A 19301-nucleotide genomic window follows, 5' to 3' on the forward strand; every position below is an offset into this window, starting at 1 on the left:
ATTATATAGGAAGTGACAATGACCGTTTTTATTGGCCTTTTGGATCTCGTTATATTTGGATTTTCAAATATAGGACATTAGCGTTTTTCAACTATTGGCGTCGAATAAATGTTTTATAAATTGTTAGTCAATGACGACGAATAACGAAACGATGTATTCGGATATCTTTGCCTGGTATATCCTAAATTTCGAGGACAGATGTTGATAGAGAGAGGGAGAGGGAGAGAGAGAGAGAGAGGGGGAGAGAGAGGGAGAGAGAATAACTGACAGAAATACAACGCGACACCATCCGGTCGCGTGCTGAGCAAAGCGACGAAATGGGCGTTAATATTATTTATATCGATAATTGAGTGCAGAGTCATGGCCGTAGCCGCGTGTATATGCGTATGTACGAACACGCGTACACGCGCGTACGTCGACGGTCCCGCACCACGGGAGGCCATAAAATATCTTTAATGCCTTTCCGATTCAAATTCGGCCCTTAATGGCCGTAATAGTCATCCGTACCAATGACGAGCGAGTCGAATCGGTCTTTGCACCTGTATCACGATCAAGCTAACGTGGGTGCACCGAAAAATATGCACACGTCGCATACAGCCGTGACATTATGTGACATTATAGCTGCAGTAACATTATAATTGTTCTATATTATAATCTATATCTGTTTCTAGAGTAAGATTTTTTAAAAGATTTTTTATTAGTATCGATCGATTTTATAAGGTATAAAGAATTTGCTTATTTTTAAAATAAATTGTACTTTCATCAAAAAGGGCAGATTCAATTATTTAATTGATTATTAATGAAAACGTTTAAATATCAAAAAACGAAATAAAACCGATTTATCTCTTTTATGGAAAGCGTTAGTATCGATGTTAATAGGATATTGTTACAATTGACTCAACTCTTGCAGTTTGTAAAGAAGCAACACAAAATAAAAAGTAACAAATAGCAAATTAATTTTAAAGCTATATTGATCAATCTGCACAGGTACGGCGCGACGTGTAAAAAAAAACAAGTATCTCGTTTGGTATAACGTACGGCTAATAATCCCACAATTCGGAAAAAGAAAGTCGGTCGCACGTGTCACGCCTATTATTCTTCAAAACTGGCATAAAAGTGAAGTGAACGCACGCCTCGCGTACTCTGGGAATATTTGTTCCCTCAAATACGTAACGTTGATCCGCGTTATCTTTCAATTGTATCGAGCTCCGTAGCGTTAATTAAGAAGTATTAATTAGTCTTGCATATCGTGGCAATCAAATATGAGAAACGGCTGATAAAAGACATAATATTATCAGCCAGTTATACCACGGATTCGATTCACGCGGAATTAAAAGTGTGACTTATAATCGAAATATATCCTCGTAAGGAAAGATCGAGGAAGATATCAATCTGTAACGAGTCGAGATTGTGATTGACCGTCGAAGGAAACGACGGCGGTCCCTCTTGTCGGACGACGTTCCACTGCGTACGAGCTCAAGGACACTCGGACACCCTGGAATTCAGAACCGGTGGAACGACGCGCGCACGCGCGCGCGTGTTCGTTCTGGAATTTTGCAGCCCATTCGTTTCTTTGCGCATTGTCTTTGCCCGCGTCGCGAAGAAACGCGTCTTTCGCGCGATTACCCGCAAAAATGTGTGGGTAAGCGCAAAGCTGCGTGGCATAGATTGCCGCAAAACGGTCGGCTGTGCGATCCAATTAAGCGGCGTTGCGGATCATGAAGCGTTCGAGATGAACCGTCGAATAATCTCGCATCGGGAACACCTTACACATCGGGTACTCGATAATCTGCGAGACGTGCAATTTTCTCGCGTCGTGTAAATGGCAACGCGAGTGTGTTTTCAGGTTCTCAGGCCTCTAAACTCGAAGGGGGGGAGAGAGAAAGAGAGAGAGAGAGAGAGAGAGAGAGAGAGAGAGAGTTCAGCATCCTCCATCTCGCGATACATCATCTCGCGATCGGAGCGCATCGGTTTAAGCGATTTAAACGCCGGAGAAAATTCGCCGAGGTGACTCGCACCGAAATTTACGCCGCGCGTATTTCACGTCTCCGACTGTCGAGGGGGTGCCGAGGTCCATTACCTCTCTACGAACGCCGTGCATAAAGAGGAGGATCAGGTCACCGAAAGTCGCGCCAAGTTGCAGTTATCGCAACGAGATATCGTGATGTCGGAATACGCGTTACGTGATGGCGTAATAGTCATCGATATAAGTGACGATGCTTTCAAAGATGAAGGGTAATAACGCCATATCTTTACAGATTGGTCGATCGATACGGTATAGGTCAATGGATATATTTTAACGAATACTTGGATAGAAGATATAATAGGAGAAGAACGTTTAAGGAAGCAATATGTGTGTAGGTAATTTATACTTAGAACATAAACGCAATAGAAAGATTAGTATCATTGAAGACTAGACTAGCGGTCTACTTTTTTAAATAGAATTATAGGAACATTGATGAAACGTCAGGATTGAAGCTATCATATCGTGCTGCACAGCAAAGGAAATAATTAGCTAATTGATTGCACCTGTAGATACGCGAGAGAACATTGATGAAAATAATTACTAAGAGTCTCCTAGAGACTAAAATAGAGCCGGGATGCGAGAGGAAGTCGTGGGGACCGAGCGGATGAGCGACACTGGTTTCAATAAGGCAAGAACACGGGCCCGGCAAACCGCAAGTCATGTTGGTTCATTACGCCGCCCCACGTGAGAGTAAGATGAGACTTCGAAACTAACCTAAGCCGCCCTGATGGGGCCCGCCTCGCGCGTAGCGGGCCTCGATATAACGCTAAGGCCGCATAGTGCGCTCTATCCCTCCGGGACCTCTTTCACTCTTTCTCTCGCCGAAAGGGAGGGAGGGAGGGATGAAAAAAGAAAGAAAGCCGCGGGATATTCCGCAAACGCGCTGTAAATTCTCGAAGAGATTGCGTTCGCGCCCGTACGCTTTGGGGGCATTAATTAAACCCGCATAACCGTGTCGTCCATGCACGAACGCGCTAGACGATCCTTGGTTCCGCCTGGAATTTCTTTTTTCGACCGAGTAACTGGAGTCTGCGTGCCGTTTTAATAAGAACATACATATATCGCGCTCGTGTCCAGCTACTAGAACATTTATCACCCAACTGTAATCAAATATTTCTTCACACATATAGATACGTGTCGCTATAAGTAATATAATTAGAAGCTTTATGCAAGTCTTGCGGTAAGACGGACATCGTTGTTCGAAATCCATGACGAGACTTCTTTGCGTCCGGTATTCTTCGGGCGAGAGGAATGACGCCGCTATATAAAGCATAGCGAAGATCTAACGCGCCGGTTCTGACGTTACGGTTAGCTCATCCGGCTCGGACATAGCCCGAGCGCGTTATCTTCTCTTCGTGGTTAACCCCGCCGAGGAGGAACGCAGAAGAAAACACGGGGAAGATATACGCGAGAAGTACGCTCGGTCGGTCCTTCCTCCCGACCCTCCCTCATCTCTCCCTCCCCTCCCCAGACACGCGGTATGATTAAATACGAAGGAGGAAGCGCGGTCACGACGCAAGGCGGACGCGTCTAAGATGAGTTAGAATCCACCGGCGGTTATGTGCCACAGCCCGTACGGTTAATTGGAATTTAGTGATCGTAAGTCGCGCCGCGCTCGTCGAGTCGGCTACCACAGACCGGCCGGTCGACCCCGAAGAATCGCAATTTTCAGATCGTTCTATCGGTCAGCCGTGAGAAGGCAATAAGAGGAGAATTGTCCACGAAGCAAGATCGATTTTGCGATCGGTTCGCTCCTATCGAAAACGGATAGTTCATTCAAGCTTATCAAACGCCTGTCAACGAGCGCAGATACGGAATGATGCCAATAACGCGCGAAGCGATGATGAGAGAAAAATATAAACACCGTTTAATATTAGTCGCATATTAGTATTTGACCTGATGGCACCAATTAAATATAAAAATAAATATTACGATTATTTTTCGCAAAGTCGACGATAACTCAGTGATGTGACACGTTAATAGGAAATTATTTTCGCCGATCCGGTGTGTTTGCTGATGATTTTCGCGATGATTACTTTTATTTATTCAGAGGCCATCGAGGAGATTGTTCGCGCAGATAGCGCGGTACGAATTATTTCGTGCTTCTTTCCGATCGGCGCGGCGATGTACACAGCGTGACGCTGCGTGGCGCGATTCTCCGCGCAAACAAAATGATTCACGATATTAAAACGATGTAAACGTTGTCGAGATTGTAAACCCCGGGCGTGGAACATTAAAGCGAACGTTAACGCTCTTTGGAGCTTGCCGGCTAGAACGGCCCGCGCCGGGCGGCGCGGATCCCCCACGGATTAAGGACAATAATTTCAAATTCAAATTGACAGCCGCGTCGCTTATCGGCCGGCTCGATCCGCCCCGAAATCCCGCGTCTCCGGGGTCTCTCACGAACTCGCGCGCTGCTTGGAGATTTTCGGGGATACCAACCTCGCGGGATTCACGAGGGTCCGGGCATACGTGCTGCTCGCGTCCGTGCGGCGATAGCAATCTACATCCTTAATTCCGCGGGTTGTCCGGTCCCGGCCGAAGTGGATTGTAAAGTCGAAACGTCAAAACCGCACACCGGCTCGGACCACTCGTGTGCCCACCCACGTACGTCCCCTCTCGCACTGCACGCGTGTACGCCTGCGGCGGCAGTCGCTCGTGACGATCCTCGACGCGAATGAAAACTAAAAGAAAAGAAATTATATGTACATAATATATATGTATATATATATATACATATATATATAGAAACGCGTTTCCTGTATGCCTCAACTTTTTTTCCAAGAACACACTAGGCTGAGTACACACGGAAATGAGACGCGTCAATAATGTGAGATTTAAACGCGTGCAATAGCGTGTCGAAATTGCAGACGTACGGCGACACGACGCGGAAGGAATGCGAGAGGAAGGAATGTATGTGCGCGAGGCGCGAAGATTGACGCGTAAAAGCGGAGCGAAAGGGGCTTTGCGGTCCATCCATCCGTTCAGTGTCGCGGAAGTGGGAGAAATGTTTGCATTAACGCGACGCGTCGTGTCGTAGTTGTCGTACGCGTCGCGGCAATACCGCGTACGCGGCCGTACGCTCGAACGCATGTGCGCGCACGCGACTGCGTTAGCGCCTCGACATTGTCCATAATTTAATGACTTTATCGCCCGCCACGATCGTTTAAACCTGTCCTCTCCGCGTTTGAGAGGCGAAAGCTTCTCACTCACTTTCTTTCTCCTGGCCGCCATGCAGTTGCGGTATTCGCGCGTACAAAACGGACACGGCGCGAGGATACACAAGAGCGTACGTCTTTCTCCGATTCTCATAGCCCGATTAATTCGAGAGCGTCGTAGACCGGGATTCACGCGACGACGATGCTACACGGCATGCCGGTGGATTTGCGAGGGACACGCAGACTCGCGCGCGGCGAGCGATTCTGCTGAGGGGGCCGATCGCGCCGGAGCCCCTCGTCCAATAATTTAGCGAGTTTATCGTTTATGACGATCGTTTAAACCTGTCCTCGCCGCTGCTTCGACGGGAAGAAGAGAAACCGCGCGCGCGCGGGAGAGGAGAAGAGAGGAGAGGATACTTTTCGTTCTCCTCGCCCGGCTAATTATTCGTCTTGCTGAGTTTCATATGGCGGGAGAAAAAATCCGGTGGGATTAAGCAAGTCCCGAGCGAGAAATATCGAATGTCTATCACGACGATATTTCGTCTCCGCGGGGGAATATTATTATCATAATCTTAACGGGATGGGCAGAATGATTTCGCGCAGTTTACTCTCCGTTAAGATACAGTCGCGGTCAAGATTTTTCGCCACGTCGGCGCCGCGCCGTGGAGAGAGCGAGCGGAATTGCCGGCACGTAGCGAGGTCAAGATCGTAGATCGGCCGATCGTCCGCAATAATCGGCGATTTCTAGCGATGGAATTGGCGCCGGGCGCCGTTTACGCCGGAATAGCCGCGCGCGATCGACCGATTGGCCGATCTGGCGTATCCGCGAAAACAGATCGGCGCGGATCGAAGGGATCGTGAGAGAGGGACGTACCGGAAGAGGATCCCGAACGTGGGCGCGAGATTGCATTTCTCGCGTCTCCTTCCGCTGCGCTAAGACACTACACCTTCCCCTATCTAACGGGATTCATGCAATTTTCTTACAATCTCTAACGACAATGTGGCATTTTTCATTTCGCGATTAACTCGTAATGATTCTTCGACCATATGCTTAATTAAACTGACAGTTTGCGTACAACCGTGTGATTTGTCGGGATCTCTTTATTGCAACGTTTATACGCTTCTTGATCACTGTTATTCAAATGTTAACGTCGCGATAAAATAAAATTGAAATAGGCCGGGCAGAAAATACGACGAGTATATAAATAGATGTCTAGAGATGCGATATATTAAGTAGATCGATGTCAGATTACTTCTCTACGTCTCTTTCTCTCTCGCGTTGCAACCTCCTTGATTCTTCTTGCGTCTTTTAGAAATCGTGAATCGTGTCTGAAATGTGGCACGCGTGTGTGCAGACAATCAGAAATGGAGGAATAAGAAGTGACAGGGTGAGATGCGATGGTGAAGACGCTGAGAGGATAAAGGGCGAAGGAGAGGGTAAACGCGAGATAAAGAGATTGCGTCGATGAAAAACTGGGGCTGACATGTTAACGGCTGACAAGAAGCCGACTTTATTGGCCGTAAACGCAGCAATCTCTAAGCTGGTCTTATCCTAGTCCGGGGCCTGACGCATTCCGTGCCACTGGACCGCAAAGTCGTCCTTTCTTTTCTTCTTTTTCTCTCGCAATCGTGCACTTCGATTCCCGCCAGAGTCGCGTCGTATCGTTAATTCGGATCAGTCGTACGAACGAAAAGGAAATTATCTCGCAGCCGCATCGGTAATTGCGTCATTAACGTCGGAACCGGATGTTCTCAAATCGTTGTAGCAACGCAATTTTTTGAAATCTGGAAGCACGTGAAAGTGAAAGGAAAACAATAAGAAGGAAAAGAAGACTGAGAGCGAGTTTTCTCATCATTTTCCGGCTTCGTTTCTTCATCTTCTTTGTTCCGTCATTCTCATTTTCCCCCTTAGTTACGAGATCGCGGGGAACAAGTCGTAATCTGTCCCGGTGTCGAGAAACATCTGTCGGGTTTACGGCGTTATCGCGCTTCGTGGAAAACCGGTCGGCATATATACCAATTTGGAGATTTCGTCCTCGGTGCGTCCTCGAGTGCACCGGTGCAGAGTCGTCGAAATTCTTGACGGCGAAATAATGTTATTAAAGAGAGTCGTGTCCGCGCGGGCGGCGATAACACCCTTTTAAAGACGCGCGAGTCTCCGAGTCTTAATTGCGGACTAATATAGATACGATGACTCGGAGCGGAGTCGACATCTCTCCTCTTTCGCGAAATGTCACGGAGCCGGACGTAGTCGCCGTGAAGTTACGGCGCGCCGATCTGACCGGCAATATTTTAAGACGGGGTTAATTAGTCCGCCGGGGACTGTCGCGTCGCTTGATGATTTGATGTTATAACGCGCGCTCATCGCGGATTTTTGCATAATTGCGGACACGCCGCGATTATAATCGCGTCGCTTATTTATCGCGAGGACGTCAGGTGGAAGCGTCGCGCCGTTTAAAAGCGCGCGTGCGCTGGCTCATTAACGATTTCTTCTTGGAAGGCACTGCGCAATGCCGCTGCAGGCGCAGTATATCGCGAGAGAGAGAGAACCCTCGTCGGTGCCCCTCGTCAGTTCTTTGGATTCCACCTTGCAAAACGGGCCTGCGCCGGCTTTTGCGCCAACACCGTTGATTAATCTTCCGTTATTATGCCCCGCGATTTCCACCTGAAATTCAAACCTAGGTCGGCATTGTGAACTGAAAAGCGTCAGATAATGAATTTTAATTAGGTCTTAAGGCACGCTTTATTTGTGTATTAGTATATGCGTCGTACGCGCATACGCGTGTATATACGCGTGTATCCAAGGGAAATATACACTCCCCATCCAGCACCTGTCGCCGGGAGGTTCCACGATTGTGATTATGTCAGAGGCTGTGGATCCTTAGAACTTCGGGATTGAGTTATAAATCATTATTACTCGTTATTCGATATAATTACATCGCTTTACGTCGTCTCGGATTGCATCAGGAGATGGCGTTTCCATAATTTTATTTTGCTCTCAACTCTCAAGACTCACGCGTAAATCAATGGATAAATTACGTGTCGCGTAAGAATGAATTATGGTCCAATCTCTTTTTGGCGAACGTTCCACATATCCCTAAACTGTAGATTCGAGAACCATCACGCGGATAAAAATGATAATATCACTTCCCGATGAGAGAGTGACGAGAAGCTTTCGATTGCATCGGAGCTGGCACCTCGGAATAAAATCGACTCTCGCCGCTTGTACTTTCGATGGCTCGCGATGCGCAACGCGGCACGGCGCGCCACCCGGGATTCGTTTTCACACGCGTACATTCTCGCCGCGAGCGAGACCGACCGGCCGCGGCGCGACGCGGAGTGTTTACGCGTGTGCGTCGTGCCGGGACCCCACGTGCGTGCCATGCCGTGCCGGCAGGTATGCGGCTGGGCACCTCCGTAAGGTCGCACGGGGAGGAGGCGCTCTCCCGTCGAGCACCTGTCGCCAAAAGGATCGGCCACCACCCGTATCGGCGATCCCTCGTCTACCGAGGACCCGGTCCACCTTTGGTCGCGGGAGCCGGGGACGTGTGTACGCGTCTCACACGGGCTTTATCTCGGCGCGGTCGTCCCGCGCATGATGGATCGGTGCATTAGCGATACTGATTAGGTCGTCCTCGTAAACCTTTCCGTAATCCATTCGATCGATTCCGCTTCTCCCTTTTGCGTCACGTTCTCGTCTTCTTCTGCCGTTCTAGCGAAATCCTACTTATAATAAGTTTATTTGAGAAATATATTTGTTTTCTCTGTTTTTCATCCTCGCGTTTTTCTAAAATGAAAGGGGAACTTTCTGTCTCAAGAACGATTAGAGTAAAATAACAAGCGATAGATTACTGCAAGCTTACTTTAATCCGACTGTTGTATTTTAATCCTTCGTGCCGCAGAACGGTACTTAAAAATATTGTTCCACGTATTCATATTCATGCATTTATATTTGAAAAGAAAAATCAGAAGAGATTCTAAGTACGTTATTACTATGTCGTTCGGTTTAGATGATAATTATTATCCGTTTGATTTAAGTTGTGCGCTTCACCTGGCACTCCATCGGCGATCGTCCGGCTACACCGGCATGTGATTTCGCAATGGATAATCGACAAAGAATTGTTTAACAACGCCCGCATATAATACCACGCGATAGATATAATACTGTCTTCAACGCAACGCGCGAGATGATGAACTTTGCGAGAGACGTCGTCGCGATAAAAGAGTGTACAGCAATCGGAACGTGAGAGACGGCCAGCGTTCGCCGCGGGCAATGCAGAAGAGAGGAGATCCAGCCGCCGCGCCGCGGGATTGACCAATTCCACCGGGTGTATCTAGCATCTACTAATCTCGCGTATATGGCACCGGGCAACTTACCTAACAAATCGGCCGAGGAGGTAGGCGAGAGCCCGCGCAACATAAATAAGGGAAATCGAACACGCCGGCGAAATGTTAAACGTCCTAAACGTATGTGTGCATATGCACACGTACGCCGTAAATGTCAGCGCCGGGCGAACTACTCGCGAAGATCTCGCGAGGGAATATAAATCTCTCCCTCGCATGGATTCGTGCGCGTCTGTCGACATACGTATGTCGGAAATCTGGAATCTGCTGTAGCCTAGGTATTCGACGCGGGAGTCATATGGTAAAACATTTCCGCGATACGTCGAGACACACGGCCGTGTATGTCAGCTGTACGTGTATTATATTATATAATATAGTCGCGGCGCGATAAATCACACGTCGCAAGCGTTGACGCGGACCCTCGCGCGAAAGGAGTGCAAATTCGCGAATTAATTGAATCCGCGCGTCTCAGGCACGCGGAGACGCGCGAGACGCGATAAAAGCGCGAGGAGGACAGATGCCACGAGAAAAAATTTGATGGAATATTAATTTCTTCCCGAGGTATCATTAACTTCTTTTTAATAATTTAAAGGCACTCGCGCGACACTTTTCGATGACGCTTTATCAACGCGAACGATCGATTGTATTAATTAGAATATTTTCGACGGATCGAGCGCGTTGCCGGAATATCGAACGGAAGGAACGGCAGAGTATATCGGCTTTTGATGGAGCGATACCATCTCTTTAGTACATCGTTCATTTCTGTAATTGCAAGGGTGCTACGATTCGTCCGCATACGTTGCACGGTCGATTCAATGCGTGTACGCGATAAGGGCGACAGAGTTACACATATGTATATGTGTACGTATATCCGTGTGTAATGGAGACGCGCGATAGACGCTGCCACGGAAATAAAAATAAGCCAAAACCGCGTTTCGAGTGTAATTTATCATCTCGGGTGATATTAATGCGACTGCAGGTCACTTTTGCCAGAATCGGTGCACGCGCTTATACGTACGGCTCAAGTTTGTATAGGGCTCGTCCGTGGTGAAAGGGAGACAACGGAAGATAGAGAGAGAGCGGAAAAGATGACGCGTGCATGTGTGTGGATACGTATAAAGAAGAAAGAGGAAAAAGAAAAAAGAAGGGACCCGGGGCCTCGGGATGTTTTCGTAGATGAGAGGCGATACCGCACGAGGACCCTACCTTTGCAAAACTTTATTGATGACGAAATACGCAATCGGCGCGATCTACCACCATGCTACGCGCGCGCGCGCGCACGTGTCGTATACCTTCAATTATATATAAATAATTAACCTTCTGTATACCCGACGGAGAGAGAAGCCGACTGAGTCCAATTAAATCTGGCGCGATGCAAATCGTTTCACGTAACGGTCGCGACCGGGTGACTTTTGCCGACGTTTCACAGTGGAAACGCTTATCGGCCCACCTGATGAGAAGATCGATGACAACCTTGAATAATTAGCTCGGCGTATGCTCCTCGACCAGCGCAAGTCTGCCTTGTGACACATTGTGACGCGCCCAGATTTCTTTTTTCAAGACTCTCCGGTGATTGACAGCAAAAAGGGGAAAGAAAATACATTTCTTCCTCTTTCAATATTTTTTAGAAAAATTTCTAAAAAATCTGATTTTACGGGTTTTACGCGTCCGTGCCAAATTAGTTGTGACCGATTGTGCAGCCGGAGGCGTGATAAAATCGGCAGAGGCCAAGTTTTGAGATTCTCGAGAGATTTCAATACGAATGTTAAATTATGTAAACGGCGTTCACTCGCCGGGGTTTTCCCACTTTCGCGCATTTCCATGTCGGTCGGAAAGAACGCGAGCGTAGTTTACGTTCATTTTGGAGTCAGGTACACGGGATCAGTGGCATCAGAAATTGCGGCACGTTTTAGCGAACAAGCAGACAACTTCTGAATTAAAAAACGTACCGAGAGACGGACGATAGTGTAAAATATACACATACCTACATTTACATAGCTGCGTAATGTGTACGTATCGCTCTCGCCATTTTCCCTGCATCTTCCAGTTTCTCCTCATCTCAATCTCGCTCTTTTTCGCTGCTATCTCCCGGCTATCTACCGCGAAAAAATATTGCCTGATCGAGACGCAATATCTGGCGGGGCACGTTTAGAGCGGCAACACGGCGGACCTGCGGGGGGCGACCCCTCGTTCTCCGATGATTCTTTTCCTTTCCTCCTATTTTTTCTCGGCTCTTCGGCGAACTTCCGTGGCCTGAAAAGAGCAGAGAATACGGATTGAGTCGCTTCTGTTTCTCCGGCGTGTATATACACTCGGAGTAACTAATTATGCAGATAACGCTGCGGCAGCGCAGAAAAGGGGGAGCACTCGAGATACGAGAGGGGCCCCGGTCGCGCTCTGTCCGCCTTTCGCGCCGTTTTCAACCTTTTTTTATTTTTATTTTTCGATACTCCGCCACGGATACTTCGGTTTCGGTCCCGCCACTCCCCTTTCCTGAGTACACTCTAATGTCCCGTGATAACGTTGGGGTATGGGGTATGGTTATTATATTTTTTCGAGATACGTATATGAGAGAAAAGAGAGAAAAAGAGAAAGAGAGAGTAGGCGTGAAATGGGATCGATCGCGGCACCGAAGCACTCCCTGAGTGCGTCGGTAAGTGGCCAAGTCCGATCATCTCGTCTTCAAATCCCGTGCGTACACACATGTATACGCGTACCGCGCGTCGGGATAGAGTGCACAACGGTAGTAACGCGTAATTAAGCTAATTAGCATCTTGCGTTTATTAAAAATATCAATTTACCCGAATGCAAAAGGGGGCTTGCGCGCGCCCCACACAAGTATACGCTCGAGTATACGCGTGCGATCACACGCAGGTGATCGTTTCTCGCGGTGCGCGATCGCATCGTAACATCGTTATTAAGCCGAGAGTTAATTAAACGTCCGCGGTACATCACTGTCTAGTAACAAAGTATTTCCTCGCAATTTAGCGGCTCGCCCCGGAATCACCGCCCCGTGGTTTACCCCATGCGTTATATCCATTATACTGAAATCTCATCGTCAAGTTCCGGTGGAACGTTTTGAAGGTTTTCGGCAGGAGCCTCTCTCTTCTCTCATAACGCGCGGAGGAAAGGAAGGAATCGTCCAGATTTCTTCGAAGCGTGGTGCACCCCATAACGCGCAGGTAATCAGCTACGGCTACATGTTATACACATATATATATTATATATCTATGTTAGGTATATATACATGTATAGATATATGTGTATATTGTATATATATATATATATATATATATATATATATGTATATGTATATGTATATGTATATGTATATATATACACACTATACGAGTGCGGCAGTTTCTCATTAGCGCGGCCGCTTTTTCTGCCAACGAATTATGAATCGTTTTTATTGCTTTTAAAATTGCTAATCAACCGCTCGGCCATCGGGGGCAGTCCCGGACTCGTTATGCCGCGGTGCCCCATCCTCCCTCCTCCCTCCCCCTCCCCCGACGCCCCATTTCCTCGCCGACACCTATATACGCCCATGCTGAATAGATATTCGACATTCCTTTATTTCTGCATTCGCCATGCAACACGCGCTCGTCGACCGAGCCGTTTAATATGGACGCGCTTGATTTATTAATCCTTGTTTGATTTAATATCCCATTCGAATTACTTCGGTTTAAACTGCCATTGATCGCTCTTACGAGATAAGGCGGCGTTCTTCGTTTCGCCTTCACGCGCGTGATCGTCTTCTCCAAGTATTGGTACGATAATCGGATAAGATCTATGCACACACTCGCCGCACCCTCGGCACCTTTCGAAACGTCATTTTCCTTATTTCTCGAATCTGCGAAAGAAATCTCCGCGATTCCGCGAACTATTCCGTTGCGAGATCCTATGTGGAAGGCTTCATCGATCTCCCTCTCCCTCTCTCTCTCGTTTTCTTTTTCTCGTCGCGAGCGTTGCTGAAATGTCAGCTATAAATTTTCACAGGTGAATGCGTCACGAATGTTCCCTCGCTGTTTCGCCTGGTTAACATAAAACGGCGTTAGCCGATCGTTGCTGATCGGGATTGTCATATTCTGTTATACGTTACCACGTACATTTACGCGAAAGAGAACACAGAAGTCTCTTCTGTACTTCTCATGTACGACAACGGCATTAATAGAGACGGCAATTACGAAACGTTCGATTTATCGTTGTTCGCCAGCGCGATTCTGCCGCAAGCCGCTGCTGCGAGCGGGAGAATTGAAAAATTTCTAATTATGTTGCCGCTGTGTGCGATACACCGTTATGAATTTATACCGCGGTCATTATACCGTCGGTTGTGCGCTCGCCGACAGTGCCGTAGCGTGGCAAAACCCGTACGATGCGCTTCTTGCCTTGCCTCGAATGAAGTTCACGTTAGCGAGTTCCACGACGCAAACCGGACGTTATCCACTTGCATTAAGTAGCACTAAACGAGCGAAACAGTACTTGATTTGAAATTAATAGTTGGCGGATATTATGATACGTACATAATACTTCTACTTCCAGCGCGTATAGCATTACTTGCTAGAAATACTTGAACTGAAGTGTTATGCGGCTATTTGTTGACTATAAATTGTGGCATGTGTACAGCGGCTCTTTTAAGAGCGCAGGAAGAGGTTACCAAATCTGTACAACAGAACTTTATTTCAACTTTCTATATTAAACGAGAGCTGCGTAATATTATGCTAGGAGAAAAAAAACTTGACAATAAGAAGGTTAATAAATACGACAATCTACCGATCACTGTCGCCGTGCCGCGTTATTAAGTTTGAACGGAGATCGGCATGAAGATCATCGGGGGAATCATCGTGCTCGGACTCGGCCGACTGAGAAAGCGTATTCGCAAAGCGTTTTTTACTGCCATAAGCTCGGCGAGCGGACCATTACGCCGGGCGGGGATCGGAGGTGTACGCCTTTTTTGTATCCAAATAATTTGCAATCTACCGCGTGGCACAGAACATTATTACGAAACATTGTAATTAGCCCGCAACTCCCCGGGCTTTTTTCGATGGCGTATCTCCGAGAGACGATAGGTCTCGTCCCGACGATGCACGCGGGTGTGCCCCGGTGCCTTCACGTGGATCCGGATACCTTGGCGACTCTCTCCGCGAGCGAAAGAGAGAAAAAGAGAGAGGTGGTTGCCGGCGGAGGTTCGGACGTGAGGTGATTGATCGGTTCCAATATAATGAGTGCCGATAATGACCGACACGGGACAAGGCCCGGCGCGAACGGAAAGCGATGGGTCCGTACGATAGGAGTCCAAGGAGAGAGGATGCACTCGAGAGAGTCCTGACTCTCTCGAATCCGATGCACTCACACGCGCGTCGCCCGCGCGTCGTTGACGCCCCGACACGGCGGATCTACGCACATGCGTGTCACACGCACGCGTGTCGGTGATTTGACGATTAGAAAGAAACTTCGACGGATAAAGGAAGAGAACTCTGCGCGCCTCCGAGTCCGATACTCTTCTTCTCTTTCGAATCGGGACAGCGCGTGTCGCCGCCGCTTCGGATCGGAATCGCTCGAGGGCTTCTCCCTCTTCGGCGCTTTTTCAGCCGTGAAGTGTTGCTCCGAGAGTAAATTAATATATTATCCGGTAGTTATCGGGACGGGATCTGTCTGAATGATGATGGATCTCTTTCTAACGGAGATATCTGCGGTATACCGCGCGATACCCTCATACCTGGTTCGTTAGAGAACGTGCATGTAGCTGTTTGATTGCGATAACGAGGTGTGATCGCATTATCCGAGTTTAAACGACTTTCCGACTGCGTACTGTATTATTCATTCAGAAATGTTTGCCAAATATGTGGGTTTATTTAAGAATCTACACTTATACGCGCTAACGAAGCTGGAGCAGCGAAATAAATGGAGTTAACTCTCTTTCCCGGATGTGCATGTAATATCAGAAATCGTGAAATATTTGACTTTTGGCTTAACATCGCCCTCGGTCTTACCCCTCCCTTTTTTCCCTTCCTACCGCGTAGAGGTATTACCGAGGGTGTATCGCCCGTATCGCCACGGATCGAGCCCCGCTTTCTTTTGTCGGCAATCGGGCGCTTGCTACTCAAGAGAGATGACGTGTCAATTTGCTCTTCGTTCTCCCTCTTTACTCCCATCGCTTTCGGTGAATCTCCCCTCTCGGCGCCAATACACAGACGGCGAGAACGAGAGAGAGAGAGAGAGAGAGAGAGAGAGAGAGAGAGAGAGAGAGAACGCGGACGCGCGGAAAGAGAGCGAAAGAGAGGAAGCCGCGTTGAGTGGAAGCGGGACGGATCTATCTACCGGTTGTTATCTAGTGACGCGCCGGGGATTACGTTTGTACGATTCGCCGGCGTGGATGATGTTGTCGCCCATGGTGTCGGTGTTATCTCGACACGGGAGGGCACTTACCTGCCGATAACCGCGCCCCTCGCTCCTTCCTTCTCGCTCACATATACGCATGCATCTACTCGCCTCGTTGTTTTCTTCTCTCTCCTCCCCCTCCTCCCTCTTTTCCCGCGAAGGAGGACCTTCCGTCGCGCGTCTCTTTATCATTCCCTCTCGTTCTTTCGTTCCGCGGTATTCGCTCACCGCGAATTTCGCCTGGAACCCCTACCCCCCTCCGCCTCCACGAGCCCGTTCACCGCGCACTCGATTTTTACCTTTACCCTAATTTGTACGATGGCACGAGTGGAACCCGCGTGCATTCGTAATTAGCTCTCGCGACGCGACGCGACGATCCCGCGTCGCGTCGTCTTATCCCCGGGGGTGTCTCGAAACGGAATCGTTATTAATTCGCATATACGTCGAGACGTTTCACTCAACGCGGTATATGTACGTTTCATTTAGCCTTTAGCATTATTTCAGTTCCCCCCGCGAATTTCTCTCTCTCTTCAAAAGCGGATTGTTTATTAGTACGTATGCAAAAATTAAGAGGCTTAATCGATAACTCGAAAGCGCTTCCCCGTATGTATTTATCAGCTTCATTATTAAGTGCACTCTTCGCGCGCCGCGTAATATATTCACCGCAGAAATGCATCGCCTCATTCATTTTCATCCGATCTCCCGCACGACGTAATATTGCCCCCCTGTCTTAAGCCGATCGCTTTCCTGTATTCAGCGCGACTGGCCAGCCAAGTCCGAGCGAGATATCTCCGAGCGAAGTCTGAAAGAGGACGAGAAGCGAAATTGACGAGAGCCGCGGAGAGGCAGACGAAGAGGGGAAAATAAAAATAGAAGGTCCCTAGCCGCGCACTAACACTCCTGGCGGGTAATGAGACGAGGAGAGTTTATCCCCCCGCCCCTTCCCCTCCTTCGCCGCTGCTGCAGCGCGGTGGATGCTGTTTATGCAAATGCAACCACGAATCACGTCCGGTAGCAATCGCTCCGGGAATTATGCCGGGATCGGCATGGAATGATTATTCCGTAGCGCTAAACTCATCTCACTTCGTGGGCCCCGGCAATTCGGGGCCCCGCCGACAGTCGCTGGCATTATCGGGGGCGCTCTCTACCCTTTTTAATTCAAATAGGCTGCGATGTGCACGCAACACCGGGCTCTCTACACGCATGACTCTCTTACCATGTTCGATCGTTGCTGGAATTTTTAGGTAACATTGAACTCTCTTCTCGGGAATCCTCAGGCACGCGCGTCCTTCCTCCGCCGGACAAGAAAGCAATCTGTTCTTCCATATTTTTGTCTTTGATTCTTGAAATTGATTCTGGATTTGTTGCTCGATCTGTTTTGTTTTTGTCGTTTTTATCGTTTTTGCGTTCCCTCTTTCGTTTTACGCCTCGTTTCTCGCGCACACAAAACCGAGAACAGTCGGCGGCAATTAACGCCGTAATTGAAACCCTTTATACGAATTATAAAAAAAGAGGCGGCCCCCGAGCGCGTCCTTTCCGCGCGCGGGGGCCTCCGTAATTTCATCTGCAATCGTATCTCTGCATTTGCCTTATATTATCCCCAATTAAGGCCCCGCTCGACGTCCGCCCTGTGTACCATTACCAATTAAGGTTCCGGTCCTACCTCTCCCGGGGGAACGAAATATGTACGTAGATCGCAGCCGTGGATGGGTGTAGAAACGACAAAGGGTAGGCTTGACGGGAAGCTTTTCCGTGCGAAGCTGGCGGAGAAGAGGGACGGAGTTTACCGCAGCGCATGGTCGTGGCCCATTAGAGACTATCGGGAGTCCGGCGATCCGGGGCATAAACATGCTCGACACTTCGCCAGCTCGCGGTAATGCGTTCGTAACTCCTGGCAATATCCTGATGCCGTTCTCTGTCTCTATTCTCTATCTTTTTTACTCTATACCCCTTTTCCCTCGTCTACCTCATCAAGTTTGTTTTTTCTTATGAATTTTGATACAAGGTTATCTTTTTCACCATCTTTTCTCTTCGCAGCACGAAATTCGCAATTATCCAGTATATACACAGGATTTTTCAGAATATACTGTATATATTCTTCATCGGAAAGATGGTATAACTGTGTTATATTGCTAGAAATATTATTAGAGAAATTTCGAAGTTTTTTAAACGATCTAATTAGTCTTCATTTATTTGCTATGCATATTAAAGAAATTTTGTTTTTTTTTGCGATGAGATTCGACAAAGGGCTAAGAATTGGATCGCGTTTTTGTAACTATAATGTTATTTATGAATAAAGTAGATATATAGCAACACACTTCTTCTCCTAACAAGATACATCACCATCCTAGATATCACGATCTGTCGAGACGCGTTAGATTAATGTCACGAAGCATTAGCTCCACCTCGAGCGACATATCGCTTGTCATAACGAATATCGAGAGAAATGGGCGTTCACTAATCACAAAGGAATTATCATCATTGAACTAATTTCTACAGTGTATCTCAACTTCAAAAACCACGCTGAACATTATCTCTAATGCCTCTAAAGTCAGGAGAAAAATAATAGATTATCACAAAATGTAAAACATATAAAATATAAAAAGTGCTTTTAGGGATCTTTCAGATGCTTTTCTTACTTTTCATGTTGTAAACGATTTTGTTTTATTGGCACTGAAGTATTCAATAAAAATAGAATTCCTTAACGCACGAAGTAATAGTGTCTTAAAATAGTAACATATTTAGATTAAGTAAATCAAAGGGAGATTAGTTAGCAATATTTTAGATTACAATTGCAAGTTTTAACATTAAGGAGATTATGAGATTCTCTTGCGCATGGTTTTTACTGAGGAAAATATCTCCGGTAAAAAAAAAGAAAAAAGATATCGAAGCGTGTCACAGCGCGATCGATCGTAGTATCGGTCACGGTGGACGAAATCGAAGAGGCGGCAATGTATAACGAGATTCGGGATACATTGAGATGTAAGATTTCCGGCCGGGGTTAATAGCGACATTACTCATTTCGCTCGACGTCTCTGATACATAAATGGAGGCATCAATAACAGCCCGGGTGCGAGCGAGATAAAGAAAAATTCTTATGGCAAGGTTGGACGAGGGCGAGCGAGAGGAATCGAGCGCTCGTGAAATATATAAATCGGTCAATGCACCGGCCTTCAGCGATTCCCGACTTCGAGTAGAAACATTTTAGCGTTTAGAAGAATGCGGGATAATGCGCGAGATTAGGATTGAAATTCCAACGTGCGTTTGTTTTTACTCGTCCGCCTTTCTGCACATTACTTCCTCACGATCGAAGGATACTCGGTGGTATTGCGCAATTGAGAAGCCGCAAGATAAATGAGCACCGAAATAAGAATTTGGTTTCTCGTATCTAT

At 47.6% G+C, this 19301-nt stretch overlaps 1 long non-coding RNA gene across 2 annotated transcripts in view; it reads right to left on the reverse strand.

The window, feature by feature from the left end:
- The window catches only part of LOC139820693 (uncharacterized), a 40557-nt gene extending 25539 nt beyond the window's left edge, over positions 1-15018 (reverse strand). The window contains exons 1-3 of one of the 2 annotated variants that reach the window (XR_011734087.1): positions 14882-15018; positions 11517-11781; positions 4469-4710 (exon numbers count right to left, since the gene is read on the reverse strand). This is a non-coding gene — a long non-coding RNA (uncharacterized lncRNA). Of the gene's footprint in view, positions 1-4468; positions 4711-11516; positions 11782-13238 lie in introns of both variants that reach the window. The other variant, XR_011734086.1, reaches the window with a different exon arrangement.
- Positions 15019-19301: the final 4283 nt, after the last annotated feature.

The sequence above is a fragment of the Temnothorax longispinosus genome, chromosome 10, assembly GCF_030848805.1.
Source record: "Temnothorax longispinosus isolate EJ_2023e chromosome 10, Tlon_JGU_v1, whole genome shotgun sequence".
NCBI classification, from domain to species: Eukaryota; Metazoa; Arthropoda; class Insecta; order Hymenoptera; family Formicidae; genus Temnothorax; species Temnothorax longispinosus.